Source organism: Thunnus thynnus, chromosome 12 (assembly GCF_963924715.1).
Source record: "Thunnus thynnus chromosome 12, fThuThy2.1, whole genome shotgun sequence".
NCBI lineage: Eukaryota > Metazoa > Chordata > Actinopteri > Scombriformes > Scombridae > Thunnus > Thunnus thynnus.
In genome coordinates, this window is record NC_089528.1 from 20,124,201 (window position 1) to 20,144,640 (window position 20,440).

The following is a 20,440-nucleotide window of genomic DNA, read 5'->3' on the forward strand; positions in this document are numbered from 1 at the left end:
AAACTTTTCGAAGTTCACGAAGATACACTAATTATTAATTACTGTCGGCCTCCAGCTCCCAGGCAAGAGCAGCCTGGCGAGGAGGGAATGGGCGAGGATGCGAGGAAGGAAGGAAGGAAGGAAGACGGACAGTAGGAAGGATGACCAGGGAGAGGTAGAGGGAAGGAATGACAGGTTGGAGGGTGAGAAAGCAATAAAAGAGAGATTAAAAGAAAAACAGAAAAAAGTAAAACTACAAGGTGGACATTAGTTAAGGAAGTCAGATATGACGGATGGAAAATGTTCTGTGACTGTGTGACAGTTTTCTTGGCTTGTTTATATTATCTGTATTGTATTTATTATTGTAAGATTGTTTTCATGCACCTTCATGACATTTCTCTCTTCAAAAAGAAACGTGTAATCTCAGTTAGACTTTTATCAGGTTGCATAAAAGAAAGAAAAGACAGAAAATTCATTACTGAAGAGAAGTCCATAAAGAACAAGTGCATACAATAAGCCTGAAAATACATTTCCAACCATTTAGAAATCTTTTTACCATCTAAGAGAAAGTTATTTAATGTTATCAGGTAACTTGTGCTTAAATAGTCTTTTAACTGGTGACAACAGAGCAGTTTAATGGCAGTGCCTTTACGGAGTCCTATCTCAGTGATTAAAAACAACAGATTAATGTAACCTGTGTAGATAATGGCGGTCTCAGCACTGAATGGGTGTCTGAACTCGACGGCAGTTTACACTTTGTTTCATCAAGAAGTCAATTTGACATCAGAAAGAGAAAAAGACAAACTCTACTGGGTCTTTAAGGGGAACTTTTCCTTTTTCTTTAAAGCTTTTGTTTAAACTTGTCTCACTGACAGACATTCAGAATCCTTATCGTGCAGTTTATTGTCACATTAATAGGTAGTTCACTTATTCCTATTCACATGACGAGCGTACAACCAAATTGTACCTAAATTTGACAAAAATACATAAATACATGGTTGATTAATTTCTGATTAAATAGAACGGAGGATGACTCCATTCAACAACTCAGCTCGAGCTAATTAAAGTTACAGTAATTACATAATGGCTTGAATGAACCTTTGTTGCTGATGTCTGTACTCAGATTGTTGGTGAAGGAGAAGAAACACCAAACTGTAACCTTGTGATTTGGTTGCTCAACAAGACCCTCAACCCCTTCAACCCAACACTTACTGGTGCAATTAATGGAGTTAAATGATTTGAGAATTGGTTGAAGATTAAATTTCGAGTAACAGTCACAACTAGAGCCTGACCGATACTGGACTTTTGGAGCCGATGCCGATACCGATATTAGGGTGTACAAAAAACTCCGATATTGATATATCAGCTGATAATATATATATACGGAATATATACATAAAGACACATTTTTTGCAGTGATCCCTCAAATGTAGTTATCAAACACGTAGTTACTCACACACTGACAAAGATATGTAATAGAGGCGTAATACTTTACAGTTTCACAACAAGCTTTATTGTCTAAAATGACATCAATGCACTGAAACAGTAAAATTCATGAGGAATTTAATAATTATAAATAACTACAAATAAAAAAACACTAAACAAAAAAAACATGTACATATATATTAAATTTGAATTAAGAAAAAGGATTAAGCTTTACATAATCAACATATACACCAATACCGTTATATCCATGATAGGCCAATATCAGCTGATAATATCAGCTGACCGATATATTGGTCCGGCTCTGGTCACAACTAAATTGGAGGGCGGATGTCATCACTCTTCTGTTGATTAATGTGATTGGATCCCTCTCGTTTTTGTACGGTTGTACTTAATAAGCATCAGAAATGAGCAAGTCTGATAAGTTTTAAAGTTATTCCATCTTTATTGGCTGCTGACTTTTTTAATCTCACACATTCAGATGAAGAATTATACATGAATTCATAATTTACAGAAAGGGAAGAGTTGGAGCACCGTGGCTTTTCATTCCTGTCAAGAAAATGAATTTATTTATGATCTCCCAATAATTAAAATTTAAATAAGAGGAAATAATGAATTCATTAAAATTACCTTGCATTTCTACTCATTTCACTCTTAAGAAAAGCAGTCATGCTCACTGTTTGAATATTCCTCTCAGGCTTCCTGCATGTTGACACCCTGCTATTATACAAGGATGAGTATCTGCCATGTTAATTAGTAATCTTGGCTGTAAGCAAAATCATTATCTCCTCAAAGGTATCTGTCTAGTTGGAAAACACCACAGACCATGTGCACTGCTGGGAGTGGGCATGGTGGATTTATTCGGACATGGAAGAGGAGGAACAAGCAATGAAATCAGTGACTTCAACTGTATTTACCCAGAAATTTTACCCAACGAAAAGTCGATTTAATGGGCAGTGTTTATTTGAATTATCACAAGCTTTTGATATTGTAATAAAAATTGACCTCCAGAGAACACAAATTAAAGCAGCAGAGCAATTTAATACTTGCATGTTGTTGATTTTTTTCTGTTTTTGACTGAAGTAGCATGACAAATTTGAACATCAGAGACAAGTGCCATGGCGGCAATCCTTGTTGGATCGTGAAATCCCACAGCCAGATTTTCACTGTGATAAAACTGTCACTCCCGCTTCCATCTTTGGCAGAAAAGTAGCCAGTTGGATGCAGTATTTAGCTACTTAAAAAAAAAAAAGAGAGAGAAAGTTGTTAAAGTGTTTAGTCAAGAAGCCATAATGGCTTGTGGAGGCAAAAAATTAATTAGGACATCTACTGTAATTGCTAAAAGTTGATTAATAGTACTTACACATCATAATGAGATACATCAGTATGCGTTTTCAGAATGAGAAAAAGAAAATGACAGTATCAGTAACCAAGATAAATCTGAAGGGTCACAAGATGATTAAAGATATTTATAAATATTTGTGTTACAAAAAATTATGTTTTACTTTATCCTTTTGTAATTTGTGCTTTTTTCTTTTGAAATACTGGAACTGTTCACATCTTCTGGCCTCTAAAAATGTTTCAAATGAAAAAAAGAAGGAAAAAAAGTATTAATTTTTCAGTTGTTTTGGTTAAGCTCATCATGTTTCATGCTAAAGTCATAACCTGTTTTGGATTAAGCGCAATTAAAACCAAAAAGGTGGAGAATCACTGCCTTGTAACGTGAACTGCATTTTCAAGTGCTACTACCCTACAACTGTCCAGATGGAGGAGTAAATATTGTCACTGTGATAACTAAGTTGTTCTAATCTATTTCATGGTATTAAAAACTGGTCTGCAGTTTTGCCCCCGCCCCCCCTTCCAACACCTGTTTTTGGAAACAGACTTTCTGATGATACATCACAGTACAGTCAAATACTCACACACTCTCCTGTCAGGCTCATGGAAGCGGTCAAAATGATTTTCTCTGACAGTTAGCATTTTTTAGACTGTTTGTCTTTTTGAGCTCCTCATCATCTGTGACAGCGGTAACTGGCAGCTCGACAGATTCAGCCCGCAGTCCGTTTCAGTAGTAAAGAGATGCGTTGGACTTCTTTTCACCCGTCTTCTACTCGTTTCCTCTGTGGTTGAAAAAACACATTACATGAGCCTTCAAAAACTCCTGCAAGTTAAACTGGGTTAACATTAAGGCTACAAACCACCCATAATCGTTTACTGTCGGTTTTTCACTGGTATTTTCTCCACTCAAAAGGCATATCTAATGTTGTGAACATGTTAACATCTAGTCCTCCTCAACCGCAATTTCCAGAATAGAATATCGACCTATATTCCCGCCATAACAGTATGTCTTTATTTGCATTCCCACTTCCTCCTACCTGGACTTGTGTATTCAGTTTGTGAGCGTGTTTTTTTTACAGTACAGCTCCCAGAAAACAGGTGTGAACTTGTTGCATTTGGCAGAGAATTATATGTAAAAGTGGAAAGATTGATGGTCATAACAACAAGTTTTTTTTCTTCTGTTAAATCAAAACGTCTTACTGAGAATACTTCCATGTCTCATGGCTGTATGATTGAGGCCGTTGTCTGTGGAGAGGTTGGTGTTTCTGCCTCCTCTTCAGTTTTCGCTGCATGGTATTTGAACATCACGTTTCAAACTGTCAACTGTCAGCCCTCATGCAGTGCCGAGGCATTCGCTATATTCACTATAGAGACCATGCAGTTGACTTTGATGTGATGCTCCACTCAAAGCGGAGATGGTAGAAGTAGATGGTTTAAATATACAATAGATACAAAAATTTCCGGCTTAACTAAGCGGTATTTTAATCAGTTTATTTATCAAAATAGTCAGGTTTAAATTTGTTAGTTTTTTTCGTACTTTTTGGCTCATGTTCATTTTGTTCCCAGTTTGTCTGATTTTCTGTCTGTTTTTGCATGTTTCACCCTTTCTAATCCCTTTTTTTCTTTTTCCATGCCAGTCTCTTTTTCCATCCATCCATCCATCCATCCATCCATCATCTGTGATGCAGCCGGCGTCTGCCATGTAGCTTATCAAGTCTCGCAGAGCTCGGACTATGTTAATGTGGCGCTTGTGCTGACATAAACAGTCTGTGTTCCCTGTTTGCATGGCTTAGCAGACAAAGAGTGATGCCCCTTTACCAACCCCGCACATGCCTGGCATCTGTTTTCCTCAAACCTCCAGCTATGGTTTTGTAGTTTGTTTTCACATGAGTGGTTACATTCCCAGTGTGTATGCAGATGTTTCACCGCTGATTGTTTATGAAGTGATGGAACCCTCTCAGTTGCTTTTTTGTGCTTTTCTTGCAACTGTAGAAATTTCCTGTTTGTCTAAAGCTATTGACTCGTCCTGCAACAACCTCCTACTCAATCGTATTTTTTTTTAATACTGCCCTTCAGAGCTGACAGTGACCCCCATTTAAGATGAAGCCACACTGTCGAAAATGCTTTATGAAAAACCAGAAACACTGTACAATATAAAATCTTTTGCTATAAGGTTTTAACAGGACACAAACAGAATGATTTAGAGTATTCCAGCAGCCGTGGCAGGCTGGCATTTGAATATCGGCTCCGTAGCACCTGTGTCAGCAAATGTCTGGCAATACATCATGCTCAGAATTTCCTTCTTACTCATATAGCTTTCATGCAGTTGCCTGACATATTTCATACAACAATAAAAACTAATTTTTCTTAAACCCCAGTTGACCAGTCCTCTGAGTTGGCGTAATGAGCAAAACATGCTTCAATACAAAAAGCATAATTCTCTCAATATTACACTTGCTTGTGTTTTGAAATCTCATATTCTTCCATTTATGGAGTGCTCCTGGCTGTCTATAGATTAATGGCTTCCCCTGAAATCAGGCTGGAATTTATTCATAAAGTTTCACATGACATTTCACATTTATTCCATCTTGCTTAGTCAGTCTATCTGTCAGTCTTCTAAACAACCAGCGCCACATTGTATTGCCTTGTAATGCTGTATGCATTTACTGAAAATAGTATTAGTGAGAGGAAAATACAAGAAACAGCATTAATAATTCATCAAAATCATGAGAGGGAAAAAGAAGAAACAAGAGGCGTAAAGTCCCAGATAAACAAACCCTCACACTGTGTATCTGAATGCAGTTTTTGTGCAAACAAGAGAGGCCCGAGACCTGCAGGCTTTGTAGTCGATGAGAGGAGCGACTGTAGCTCGCAGCGCAGGGGGCAGAGAGATCTGTTTACCACGAGATGTGCTGGTAGTCGGATCGCTCTCCTCCCTCCTCTCCTCTCGCTTTTTCCTCACATTCTGTCATTTCTGTCCCCTTCACCCTTTCTTCTGTCTCGTCGTAGCCGCAACACAATGATGATAAATATTTTAGAGGTGACTTCCAAATATATTCACAGTGATTGCTTGATACAGGTCATTTTTCTTAATATATCACTGAAAGCCACACAACGTAAGAAGTTTGATGCAAAAGCAGACCCTACTTATCAGCCTGAATAGCAAAGTAGGGTTGCAATACAGAAGAACATCCCACCTCCACAAATTATGACTGCACAGATTTTTACAAAACTCTGGCGTTGTCTACATCAAACAAAAAGCAGTAAATCAAAGGGTAAAGCTGCTGTTATCTTTATTTTTTAATTAACAATGGATCAAACAACTACATGTAATGTGAAAGGGGTCGCTCGTAGTGACAAACACACCATGAATTATCACCCAATCCATAGTTCCTCTCAGCTCTATGGAACAGTTTAAGTGTCTTTCAGCTCATTGTTTTGGTTTTAAGGTCCACAACTTTACTGTTTGTTTGACAGACAAAGTTGCGTCTCGGCTGACCTCTGGCAGTTCTGGAGGCTACATAAAACAAACAGTAGTAGTAGGATTTCACCTCTTTTTCTCATTCTTTACTCAAAATGGAAACTTCTCAAATACATTTGTACATATTCGAGCCCAAATCTGACTTGAAATATGCGAGTGGACAGTGTGAGCAACCCGTGTTACAACCTTAGCAACAGAGGCTACAGAACAGACGGCTGTTTGTGAGCATGCATGAACAATCTGACATCATCGCGAGGAGGAAGTAGAGGCGACTTTGCACACGAAGCGTTCAGAGCAGGCTGAAGCCTGGCTTTTGACTCACAAGGAGCATTTTTATATACGTTCACCTCAGGATATTGGAACTTTGACCATGTAGATATCTGACATCATAGCAGTGTAGAAATAACAGAAAATCACAAAAAAAAAAACATTATATGTCCCCTTTAAAGAAAGATCACAGTCTTGACTGACATGAAGGAGGAGATGGTACCCAGACTTTGTCAATACTCAACCCAAAATCTGATCATTCCCTTACCTTCACCAAGTGCTAAGTAGACTAAACCTAACAACACATGGGACACAGAAGGCAAAAGTCCACTGAACCTCCTCCGTGTGACATGCATTATAAGAATATCACAGTTATGGAAAAATTGTTTCCAGTGATTATAATCCAAGCAGCAATTAAACTCTTACCAAAATACATTTGGCAAAGCACAAAATTACTAGTATATAAAAAGATTTTGCAGGGTTAATCAGTGGGTGTTGCAGCCTACTAGAGCTGCAACAATTTCTCGAGATTAAAATATGACATTTCTTTAAAGAATGGCTGTATAATGCATCCTGTGTCTGTATTATATCTGCATTATGTTATTTGGCAGGCTTGAATTGACACCCATAGCACACACCACATCAGTCACGCAGACAGAAGAAGTAATCATCATTACCACTTATCTGAAGAGTTGATGCTCATTGACGCTGGGAAATAGGACGGTGGCCTTACCCGATGAGTGTGTCAAGGTGCCATTGGTGTGTGGGCTTTTGTAGAAAACAATGGGTGTGGGTGTCTTTGTAACTCAGGCATTTCATTATTTTGTCCAACAAAGACGTTTGTTATTTTAATGTATGAATCAATTAGTCTTTTCCATCCACATACACGCTGTATGATGTTTTTGCTTGCGGCCATTCTCTAAACAACATTGCAGTAAATTGCAGTATGATACAATATGTTTGAAGGCATGAAATACAGGGAAACGTAACACAACACTTGGTTTGTTCATATGTTGACCCTGTTTGACAGGTTCACAAGATGGGTGACATCATAGTATCATGTTAGCTGCAGCAAAGCTCACTCAGGTTTCCAGAGGAACAAGAGAGAGAGAGTGAGAGAGAGAGAGGATAAAGAAAGCAGATTACCTTGAGAGATGCTGATGATCTCCTCTCCTCTCTGTTTCTCTCCTCTCCTCCCTGTTTCTCTCTCTCTTTATCTCTGCATGGCTAGAGATGAAAGAGCATGTTGAACAGGGAGGAGAGGACAGCTGCTGATGGAGAGGAAACAAAAGAAGCCTTCTGTCCTTCCTCTCTCCTCCTCTTTGCATTCTCTGTCTGTTTGTCTTCCCCCATCCTCCCTCCTTCCTGTCCATGCATTTCTTTTTCCATCTCTCTGCCAGTACTTACTTTCTCCCTCTGACTCACTTGATATCTCTCCCTCAGCTCCCTATTTCGCCTCCTTTCACCTCCTCCTCCTCCCTTCAGTATTCTCCTCGTCCCTCTCTTCTTTCAGGTCTTTCAGCGCGCTCTGTTGAAATGGGATCTGTCACTGTGTCTTTGGAGACAGATAGAGTTGGGTTGCCAAGGGTTTCAACCCAGCAGAAAAGCAAAACTGCAGTTACATCAGTTAAATCAGCTCCCATTTGGGCCACAGCCAAAGTCCGAACATTGTGTATGTGTGTGTGTGTCATTATGAGAGTGTGGCTTTGAGAGAGTTTCTGCCAAGTATTAGATTTTTTCAGAACTAGTCTGTGACCATGAATGAAAAAGTGGAAGTAGAAACATAAGTAATTCCATAGTAGAAGGTTTTTAAGCAAGGAATCATGTGTTAACGAGTAAATTTTGGTACTTAAAAATGTTGCTTTCCTCTTTAATCTCCTATATATATGCTATATGATTATGTTACACATTATATGTGCCTTATTTGCTGCTTTATATTATTATTTTATATTATTTTCAATATATTGTATGTTACTGTTCTGCCAGTGGGACACGAGTGAATGTGGAACTTTAACAGCCTGCTAGTACTAGTACTAGTAGATATAACGTACTGCATATAGATTATACTTGTCATCGTGGTCATTTTCAAAAAGAAAGCACTGGCATAAAAATAATCCAGGTACAATGCAAAACAATGTAAAACGGAAGCTTTAACAGTCTGTAAAGCTGTGTTGAGACAGAATGCGTCACTTGCACAAGTTTGATGTTGGACAGTTTGTGTTTATTTACTCCAAACAGACAAAATACCAACTGTACATTAGCTGTAAACTAGCTAGCAATGGACACACCGTTTGTGTCTGTGGGAGTGTGTCTGTGTGTTTGAGTTCAGTTCAACGTCTTTCTCCTTTCTCCTTCTCTTTTCTGTTATGTCTCTCTCCTTTTTCTTCTTGTTTCTTATGGAGCTGTAAAAGTCTAGTTCTTTGAGCTAATGCTAAGCTTAGCTAAGGCTAGCATGCTAACATGCTGATGTTTTACAAGTACAATGTTTGCCGTCTTCACTGTTCACTAAACACAAAGTACAGCTGAGGCTGATGAGAATGTCATTTGGCAAGTATTTGGTCATAAACCAAACTAGTTGACAAATTTAAATTTTGACCTGATGATGGCGCAAAATGAAAAGGCAGAACATCACCAAAATTGTTATTACTCATCCTGAGGGGAACATGAATGTGTGTACCATATTTAATGGCAATCTATCTGATACTTATTGAAATATTTCAGTCTGGACCAAAGTGGTGGACCGACATGAGCTACAACGCTCGCGTGGCCAAACATTACATACCTTCAAAGCAGTCTAGCAGTCCAACAATGTAATAAATCCTTGAAAACTCTTCGTCCAAAATCATTGCAAAGTTCTATTGAGCAAGAATAGTCCTTTTTATAATTAGGAGGATTTGGGTGGGTGTTACAGGGTCTTGAGATAGAATAAAAGTGTAATATGTGGCTAACATTAGCTGACACTATACAATAACTGCCTGTCCACTAATAATCAGTCAGTGTCATAGTGGCTGAAAATCAATTAATTCTTGAAAGATTTTCTCTTCTCCTAATTAATTGAGGAACCAATTAATTTACACCAGAGCAGCAGATGAAATAAGGCAATTTAAAAAATCTATTTGTTGTGATACTTCAAATGTTTGTGCTTGACTGCTACTTGGAAATATAACTCTCTTCTTCCTCACTTGAGCCCACTTATTTGCACATTCATCATTTTTGTATTCCTGTATTTTCTCGCACATTGCTTAAGTAGAAGGTAGTCCATTAAATCGCACTGCGATTTTCATTATTGTATTTTCTTCTGTTGAATCAGTGATTGCTGCTGTTCGGGGCACGACATACAAGAAAGAGAGGTGAAAATAGTTGATCTGTTATGAAGTCTATGATATATTGTTATTGAGCTGCTTGCTGTGTGTATGCTTGTGTGTGTGTGTGTGTACATCTGTAATTGAATTGACTAAGGTGTGTGTTTTGTGAAAGCTGAAAGGAATCTCGCTGTCTGTTCTCATTCCTACAGATAGACATCATCATCAGCTACAGACACGTATACATATACACAAGCTATGATGTGTGTGTGTGTGTGTGTGTGTGTGTGTGTGTGTGTGTGTGTGCTTGTATTGCTATCTTTGTGAGGACCAAGTTTGAAACCATGATAGTGAGGACATTTCTGCATTGTGAGGACATTTTGGCTTGGTTTCAAGTTTCATGTTAGAATTAGTTTTAGGATAGGGTTAGGGACTAGGGAATGAGGGTCAATGTCAATGAGGGTCCTCACAAGTATGTAAGAGGGACAAACGTGTGTACATGCTTTTAATGTTGGTGCTTCTGTATTATTGTGCTGTGAGCATCGTATCTCTCTGTATCAGAGTATAAGACAAGTATATGTATAAGACAATTGAAAGTCCATTTTTTACTCTCTCTCTACTCTATCTCTCTTGTGTATTTGTGTTTGTGTAGGTGTGTGTGTGTGTTTTTGTGTGTGGGGGTGTATGTTATTGGTTTCGGTATCCAGGTTAGAATCATTTTTTATTGTTCATTTGCAGGACGCAGAAGCAGCTGCTGAAGCTATGAAAGTTGTGATTTCCAGGCTGGAATAAAGTTTTGGAAGAGAAAAGGTTCTAAAAATATATTCATTTTTTCCTCCTCTTTTTTCCTTTTTTCCTCATTTCAGCGACACAACAGAAGAGTGTTTGAATATAAATGCTGCAACAAACAAAGACTCCAAATAGGCTGTCACGTTGAATGCAAACAGCTTTTAACAGTGGCTGCTGAGTGCTGATTTAAGCTGCAGCTCGAAGCATGAATCATTAACGTATGCAGGTATGCTGCAGCTGAGTTTACTGAATAAGAGAAATATGCCTTTTTTATTTTTTCTGGACTGCTGACCATGTTTTATCTTAGAAGTAGAGCGGGAGAGACCCCAGGCGTGGGGGGAGTCCTCACCAGCCTGTCAGGTCTGGGCAAACACCACCAGGTGGAGAGATTGAGTGCATCTCTCTCTCTGTCTCTTTACAGTCTGGTTTTTCCTTCATACCTCAGGGTGTTTTCAGTCACTCTGTCTGTATATCTCTCTGTGTCTTTCTGTCTAACTGCTACTCCAACTAAATAACATTTCCTGTTGTGAGTAGCTGGGACCAAGGAGTGTCTAAAGTACTCATTTAAACTCATTAGCTTCTTCAGTTCAGTCCCATTAAGAGGCCACTTAGTACTTATTATATTCATATTTTCTTTTTATCTGGTCCTTGCTTTTATTACTTACTTTGGGCACTCTGACCTAATGAAGGTCTAATTTCCACAGTCCTTTCAGAAAAGGCAAAGTATGGCGTTTAGTGAAGATATGCCTCCCTATCAGGACGGATTTAGAATTGGCTTCTACTTGATCTACTGTGGCTTGGATTGTGCCTTATTTGTATGTTGCTCTGGGCAAAAGCGTCTGCCAAATGAATAAATGTTCACAATTGTAAATGTACTAACATTGTATGCGACTGAACAGCAAAACAGTAAAACAAACTATAACAAAGAACTGACAGGCTGCGAAGACGCCAACATTGTCAGCTCAGGCTGAGTTATTTTGGCCTCAAAAATCTGTCATGTTGCTCAAATATTAGCAAAATTCTGCTGAAAATTTAGCTTCCTGGCAATCACACTTGTGAGAAACTTCCTAAGAAGCAACAGATTAGTTCGATAAATTGCAGGGTTTTTTTACAAGTAGTGCAATGTTGACAGGAAGTCAGGACTTTTGGCTACTTTTGTGTTCTTCACAAGGCTTTTTTCCTATGACACGGGGCTGTTGCTTGTTCTTAAACAATATCTTAGAAGAAGAAGAAAAAACTCTTTCTGAGCAGAAAAATAGTGCCCATTCCACACCTTTAAACCACCTTGTTTACAGCCGAGGAGCCTGTTGTGATGTTGTGGTCGAGATGTTAACATCTTCCTTAGCAACAAGAAGCGTCTTGTTGTAAGCATTGAGAGTGCATGAACATGAAGGTGACCTTTTATTAAAAAAGGCTCCAAATAAAAATTACAACATCTGCGTGAAAGACATGAATGTTTTGTATTTAAATACTTTTCTTAAGAACATGTTGGCAAGACCTTGACACAGTTCAGTCAAAGACGTTTTCCGAAGCGACATCAGAACTCATTTGAAATACTTAAGAAACTTTTGTACTATTGATAGAGCTTCAGCTAACTGTAATGCTTCCATTTCTTCTTCTAACCCTAACCATGTAATAATAATAATAATAATAATAATAATAATAATAATAATAATAATAATAATAATAATGAAAAAATTACATGTTAAAAATCTGGTACATACAAGTTGAAACAGTTTAAATTATCTTTTTTTTGTTTGTTTTTTTTGTTTTGTTTGTTTTCTGTTTCTGCTATTGTCTGTGAGGATTCATCCATGACTCTGTGTGTTCCCTAATTATGGTGATGCACTGCGTAGTAAATGAGGGTCTGAGTTATCAAGCTGCTTTTGATTCATTGTGTACTGCTGCTACAGTTGCTGTGAGTTTTAAGACAGGCATGGGTGACTTCAATTGTAGTTTTTCTTTGCTTGTTTCCTTAATTGAGATAAGTAACAAAAAAAAAAAGAAAAAAAAAGAGACCATATGGTGCAGAGTTTAAAAACACAGTCATTCTTCTGTTCATATCTTGTAGCTGCAAGGCGCTCAAATTAAAACATATAGCCTGCACTTTACCCCCACAGTCATTAAGTCATTTTACACCCAATGTAATTACAATAGAGTGCAAAATTATTGAATAATGAGCCTCCGTGCAAGCACTTTCAGAGGTCAAATTAAGCTATTTGCTGTGGTGAAGAGGAGTTGAAGAAGAGTTTTTTGTTTCAGTGATGATTTTAATGGAGGATTACACTCAATTTGAGGATTTAGCTACATTTTTAATGAGGATCCCGTTAGTTTTTGGGGCATAAACGGTTTAATCTCTTCCACAATTCATCTTCATTTGAAGTATATTACGTCTCTGTCTCTGTGGGTACATCTGAATTCCCTTATTTGATCGCATCTCGCTCCTCGCTCCTTGTTTGACCCTGAAATCGATCTGATCCGCCATCATGAAGGCCGTTCCTATTCCCTTGTTGTCTGTTCAGAGGACCTACGATCGAGGAGCGGGGAAGGATCCCTGTGGAGGCTTGAGCGAGAATACACGACAAGTCTTTGGCTGGATCGACACACCCTTTTATTATAAATCTGTCAGTGATGACGCTGCGGCTGATCAGAGTGCTCTAATACTACATCTCTGCGGTTTTTGCAAGACAAAGACGGCAGTGAGGGGAAACGTGGATGCAATTAAGGGAATTGGGATGTACTGTAACTCCTTGTTTTAGTATCACTCATCCTTTTCAATCCTTCAGCGAGATCAGAAAGCTGCTGCAAGGCTTTTAACAAAATAAAAAAAACAGCCACAGTGTTAGTTTGATTCTTGTCTCCCTCCTCGCCAAGCTCCCGAGACATTTTTGATGCCTGTCTACAAAGCACTAAATGCTCTCCTTAGATTTCTGAACTCCTGTCCTTACTGTTAGAGACTTGAGATCTTCTGACCAAAAGCTTTTATCTGTTGCAAGATATAGTCTTTCTTGGTAGCTGCCCAAAATCTACCATATTTGATCCTTTCACTCTGTCAACACAGATTCAACCTAATTTGTGTTTGCATGTGTGCATTTGTCCTTCCGTTTGCCTCCTCTGTCTTTACATCTTGGCATGAATGAGTTTCCGAACTATGTTTCTTTCAAGAAGTCAGGTCCACCGGGGGGTGTGTCTGATGTCCGTGTGTGTGTGTGTGCAGCATTTGCGTCCACACAGAGTTAGGCGTATTTTGATAGACTTTAATGGTGACAGACAGAAGAAAGGCATTCCAGGGAGAAAAGAAGGAAAGGAGATTAAAGCAGAGGAAGATCAAGACGGATCTGAACAGAAGGACAGTAGCTGCAGTTACACGCACACTTCTTTTCATTCTGATTGAAATCATTCCAACTGAAGATTTCACGTCAACTGTTTACATCTAATATCTGGTCTTCTGTTGACATGCGCATACGCATTTAATCAGAACAGCCGTGTGACATGCGCAAAAGTGATGAATACATCATGCTTTTGTCTTCCTCCTGGCTTCGTTCATTTTTTCATGGACTTGTTTGAATAGGTTTTTATTTCCTATTTTCCTATTGTCAAGGCGTCCAGTAATGTTCATATTTTTAAAGGTACAATGTGTAAGATTTGGCCAGAATTTTAGTTTAAAACATTACAAAATTAACTAAAATTACCAACAGAATGAGAAGAAATAACAGTTTTGACGTTATGTTGAAGATATCAATGTATTTTGTTGTGGAGATATCTACTGAAGTTAGCATGCTAACCAGCTAGCCCCGGCCACGTCCAGCCCATACTGTCTCGTAATACCACTTTGTACCTCAGGGGCAATAGTGAGTCGCTGTGCTGTCCAGTCTGCCCTCAGTCTAACATGAGAGGAAGAAGTAGTAGTGCTGCCCAGCGCCATGGATGTACAAAGAGAACTGGATACAGCGTCGGGGGCGGGGCCCCGTTCATTTCTATGAAAGTTGGTCAGTGGTGTATGAAGCCAAAAAAGTTTGACTTCCGTGTATAAAATTACCAGGATCTTCTGGGATCATTGGGCCCATAGAGCAAGCGCACTAGTGATTTTCGCTGGCCGAGCTGGCTACTTCTGACAGTCAATATGTCACTTTATTAAGTTTTAATATTTTTCAGGCGAGAAAGTAACCATTTAGATTCCCAATATGTGGTCAGTTTATCCAATTAACACCTATTTGGAAAGTTGCACCAACATTGTTGGAGCAGCCATCAGGTGCTGCAGAGGCTGGCCAGGTGAGACATTAGCTGGCCATCTCAGCTGCATGATCTGATGAACTGCGCTGAGTTGCACCAGCTATTTGAAAGCTGGCATGAGCCATTTGGCATAGGTAGCACATTGTAGTAAGCTGGATCGATATTGAAAAGTCATATGAATAAATTAGGTCTCTTCTGGATTACTGTGTTGTAAAATGGCATCCAGTCAATGAAAAAATGATGCTGTGTGGCAGAAAAACTGCAGTTTTCCCATTTGTGAGTTCCTCTATTATTTACACGTACCCTATTGGGGGTTGCATGCACAGAAAGAATGCAGCTGAGAGTAATCAGGTTAAATTGTTTACATGGTAGAATTTTTCTTTTGATTGGTTCATGAAAAGGTTTAAACTACCAGTCAGTTTGGGTCTGTTTATTCTGATTGAGGTGTTTATGTGGAGCATTTATCTGTCTGGGCTTTTAAACCGATTACAATTGGAATATTAGGCTCCATGTAAACGTAGCTACTGTCACTGATACTCTCAGATGGATTTATGTGCGTCTGTGTGTCTGCTGTACGTGCGCTTACACACATGCAAAATACACACACACACATATGCAAGAAGTATCAACATACAGCCTTTCAGAAATGTCAAATGTCAGATTCAGTTCAGCAAAAAAATATGTGCTCGACATGGACAGCTCCCTGAAAGAGTGCTTTCTCCTTTTTAAAGAGCGACTAAAATTGAGACCTGCTTGGTCAGGCCAGTTTTATGAGATTAAATGGCTGTACTTGCACTTGTATGCCCTAACTTAACCTGAAAACAGCTCTTGTGCATTTCCTGAGACTATATGCATTTTTAATAATGTGTGGACACATTCAGGAGCTCCTACACATGGGCAGTAAATATAGGTCAGAGATATACTGACAGACAGTAATTCATCATTCTTCCTATTCTTCCTGGAAAAAAAGGTCAGATATTAAAGGACATGAGATGTAAAAGGAGTTTTCGCCGCATGTTATTCATATTGAGTTGACTGCTGGAGTGTTTTGCATTTGTTTGTTCATCAAAAACAACCAACGTACAGACAGTACAGTTGTTAGCTGTAGTTAGCTGTTTGCTCGTTAGCATTAATGCAATGACAGTGTGAGTGAGTGTGTTTGTGTGACAGCTCACAGATCTCAAATTTTACCACAAACTCCAGCCCTTTTATTATTTTCCCCCAGTATCTCTCCTCCACTGCAGATGTTTATAAAGTAGAGTCATTCGGCTCTTGGATGACTGAAAATTTTTCACTCTAGTTGAAATGTCTTGAACTGTCTGCCTAGAGCAAATGTGTGCTCATCCACTATGACTTTCCATTGACTTGGTATGCAATTGTCCCTAAAAATTTGCTTTGTGTTCAGCCGTATAAAGTTAACTTAATTTTAGCCTTTAGTTGGTAACATTAGCCTTTATGATCATTATAGTTAGCAGCTAATGTTGATGTTAGACTTAGATCAACAAAACAGCAAATGTAACTGACATTTCTTTTTAGCTTAGCATTAGCCTTTATGATCAACAAAGTGGCTAACGTAACTGCATCATTTTAGCTTAGCATTAGCCTTCCTGATCAACAAAGTTAGCAGCTAATGTTGGTGATATTCCACCGAAGCTTAATGTTAGACTTTAACTCAATGAAACATGTAGGTGACATTGTATCATTATAACTTAGCAAAATTAAAAGCTTACAGAAGTGATTATAATATTTAATTTAAGCTTAATGTTATTAGCCTTTAGATCAAAAAATCAACTTGTGACTGACATTGTATAATTTAATACTGTATAAGCAATAAAGGGAGAAGCTAACTTTGTCGAGGTTTAATTTTTTCTTAACGTTTGATTGTATCATGGACAAAACTAGCAGCTAACGTAACTGAGATTGACTGACTCTCTGACTGACTTCAGATGCATCAAGAAAAATGATCATTCTAGAAAAATTCACAAAACATGATGATACACTGCATATTAAAGCTGCCTCGTGCTCCTGGTACATTTGAGGTTTCTTAACTTTTAAAATATGATTTTACAACCCAGTACTGGACCAATGATGAATTTATTTTTTAGTGTTATTCCTGGTTGACTTGCCCCGGCGGCATGAAAAGTTGAGTATAATCCTCTGGCAGCCTGAACCAACTCCCTGTATGGGGCTTTTTTTTCCTACCTTTATTCAAGAGTGTAGTCTTTCAAATTGAGAGCATGTTTTATTGATTTCATGTTCACATTTTGTAATTCTGTCCCTCAAACCCTGCCCTCGCACTCAAATAGTCCCTGCTTGTGCTTAGATTTGCTCTGCTTCTACTCAAACTGTATGCTTGTACTCAGATATATTGTTGCGTGTATAGATTTCCTGCTCCAGCTTCAGCTCTTCTCCTCGCACCACGGCTAATTCTGTGCACTTGTAAAACATCTGTTCTCAGATTTCTACTCTGCTCTCTGATTTTTTTGAGCAACAATTCTGTCAGAATCCCCCAACCAATAGAATATCAGGTGTAGTGTTGACCAATGAAATGATCCCTGCCTCCTTGCAGGCGCATTCGCTTTTCTTCTTCATCCCGTATGGATGATTACTCTTTATCCGGGTTCATCCACTTCCACCCCTTCAGGGCTTTATTAAATGTACTTCCCTTGCTTTCCTGTATGACTTTTGGAATAAAAGGACAGTTAATGTATAGACCAGTGTCCGTACGTTTTCTTTCACTATAATAGCTACATATAGACCTAATAGCAGCTGTATAGCATGTAGTGTAAGCAAACAGTTTGAGCAGAGGCAGAGCAAGTGCAAGTATGGGCTGTGTAAGTGTGAGGGCAGGGTTTGAGGGAAAGAACTACAAAATCTGAACGTGAAATCAATAAATCATGCTCTCAAATTGAAAGACCACGTTCTTGAATAAAGAATCCCTGCACCATTTCATGCTAGTCCAGCTGGACCACACTAAACAACGCAGTGCTCTGACAGCATCATGACCTTGGAGTCTTCATGTGCTTGGCTACGACTGTTTCAGAATACCGACTCTTCCGAGAATAGTGTTTGTAATTCATTTGTGGTGTGTGTGTGTGTGTGTGTGTGTGTCACAACATAATGTGCCAACAACCACATCAGGCTGCCAGCTGGACAGTGGCACTGAGACCTGTAGCTGTACCGCCAAACACACACACACATGCTTACATACAGTACACAGAGCCACATGCTGGCATGCTAATGTTGTTTCATCTGCCAGTCATGCAGGGTAGGGCCAGATTTCATATCATGTAATGGGGAGAACAGTCCTAATCATGCCAAAAACAGCATCTAGGGAAACACATACACACAAACACACAAGTTTGCCCGTACGAAACATTAGCTTTCCCTCCAAAGCTTTGCCGCGACTGCTGTCTCTAAATTACTTGGAATTGGTTAATTCCAGATTAATAGGGTGATGATAATCAAGTATTATGTTATTATAATTGTCTGTTTCTTGAAGAGGCAACTGAACAACAGTTCCTGTTCTTAAAAACAACACAGGTTTTTTTTTCTGCTCTTTTTTTCCCCTGTGATAGATGATGAGAGAGTTATCTGCTTACTCTGTGAGAGAAAAAAGCTCCACTATTTGTATTGTTGCTGTAAGTTACCTGTATATATGAAGCGAATACCCAATTTAGCCTTATATAATAAAATGTGTCCCTAAAACTATAATATAAATACTATACTGTATGTTGTAAGCATACAAGAAATTAATATATTTGCATTATATAGCCTATTGGTAGGAAATTATACGAGACAACTTTGGAAAACTGCTGCCAATTAAACTTAAAGCCACTATGTGTAAAATTCACGACTTTGGCTTCTCTGGTAGTATCCTACTCACGGACAAAAACTTAGAGTATGCCATGCAAATGATTTAAAATAAGCTATAATTACACAATAATTAGACAGAGATGCTACACAAAGAGAAAGATAAATATTTTTCCAGAGATTTTCCCGGAGTAGTCTCGCCACCATCTGCAGTTTGTTTAAAATCCTTTCAGATGTGGGAGTTTGAATCTGAATTTTCTCAGGACAATAGTGTAGAGCAAAAGTAAACTTAAAAATCTGGTGAATTCTGGTTGCACACTGACATTTTTGAGTGTAGTTGTATTTGTTTACTACAGTATATACTCTCAGCTGGTTATAATTAGTATGCTATATGGAACTTAGCTAATCACTAGTCTGATGCCTCAGTAAACTGCAGTTTCTTCACTATTTGAACTGCGTTTTTGTGTTTTATAAAAAAAAAAAAATGCATTTCTCCAGATGTTTGATGTATGGCAGCCTGTAATACAAAGCTAATTAAAAACCTAACAATTACAGTAATAGTGCTGCAGTGTAGTGAAACACCACCTTCATTTCAGTGGTGTTGTGTTGCCATGGAATTTAGCTCGTAAGGACACATTATCTGTCACCCCTCTTCATTTTGTGTTTATGTTCCTCCGTCTCCTCAGCTGCTTTAGTCTGTATTTATTCTTCCTCTGCCATCCCTCTGTTTCTTAAACTCTTTCCTCCGTGCTCTCTCTTTCCTTTGGCCTTTCAATATCTTTGTCCACTTCTCTCCCCTGTTTCCTCACCCTGTTTTTCCTGCCAGGATACAATGCTGTGGTACATGCTTTCTCCATCTGCTTCTTGCCCCCCTACTTCCAACCTCTTCCGTCTTCGAACAAAAACACGCCAGAAAACATACTGCGCACATGGATCCAAGCCATTAAATGCTCTTTGCCTGGCTTGTTTGGGTAATGATGCGCAACATTGGTATTGAATAAAGCCTTGAATAGCACTTCAATAAATGCTGATAAAACTACTTGATGTAAGAAACAGCGCTATCAAAGACTCTTTCTAGAATCAGGACTTGTATTTGAAGTATTTCAAACTATAATTACTTTCACGAGGTTGCTTAAAATTCACTCTCATTAATGAAATTTCTTGTTAAGGCTTGTCTGTGTGTTCACAGGTTGTTTGTCTTACATTACACCAGAAAATTAAAAAAATATTTTACCCATAATTATTAAAGATTGTAACGTTCTCTGTTCACGGATGCTACTGTAATGTGCCTGAACATAAGAATAAAACAAATCCAAGAGGAAACGCCCGTGGCAGAGCTGTGTTCTTTGATTTCACATTTTGATATGTTTCAGTGGAATTTATGATGAAAGAAACATACAAAACAAAGAGAACTTGTAAAATGATTTCATCTAATGGTTTTATTTACATGTACATTCACACACACATAGATACGCTGTAATTAAAATACCAGAATACTTTCACAAGTCACGTTCAGTCAGTCTTAATAATGCCACCAGCTCTCACTCTTTCTCATAATACTGCTGCTAAAGGTCTTTATACTCGCTCCATGTTGTAGTTTCTGGCTGTGTCATTAATGGAGGCGCTGCTGGTTCGGGAGGACATTCTCCCCACTTCACATTCCCGTTTGAAAGTTTTAATTTTTAATGTTATCATCAATGTTTCTTGAGATACAAACACGGGAGTCTCCTGGATAATTCAACAACACTGCGGATTCATTTTATGACCATCACTTGGAAGTTACTTCAGCTTTGTG

The 20,440-nt window shown here is 38.5% G+C and overlaps 1 protein-coding gene across 1 annotated transcript in view; it reads left to right on the forward strand.

Moving 5' to 3' along the window:
* b4galt2 (UDP-Gal:betaGlcNAc beta 1,4- galactosyltransferase, polypeptide 2) overlaps positions 1-20,440 on the forward strand; it is a 191,995-nt gene that overhangs the window by 61,586 nt on the left and 109,969 nt on the right. The gene's annotated exons all lie outside the window — the stretch shown is intronic.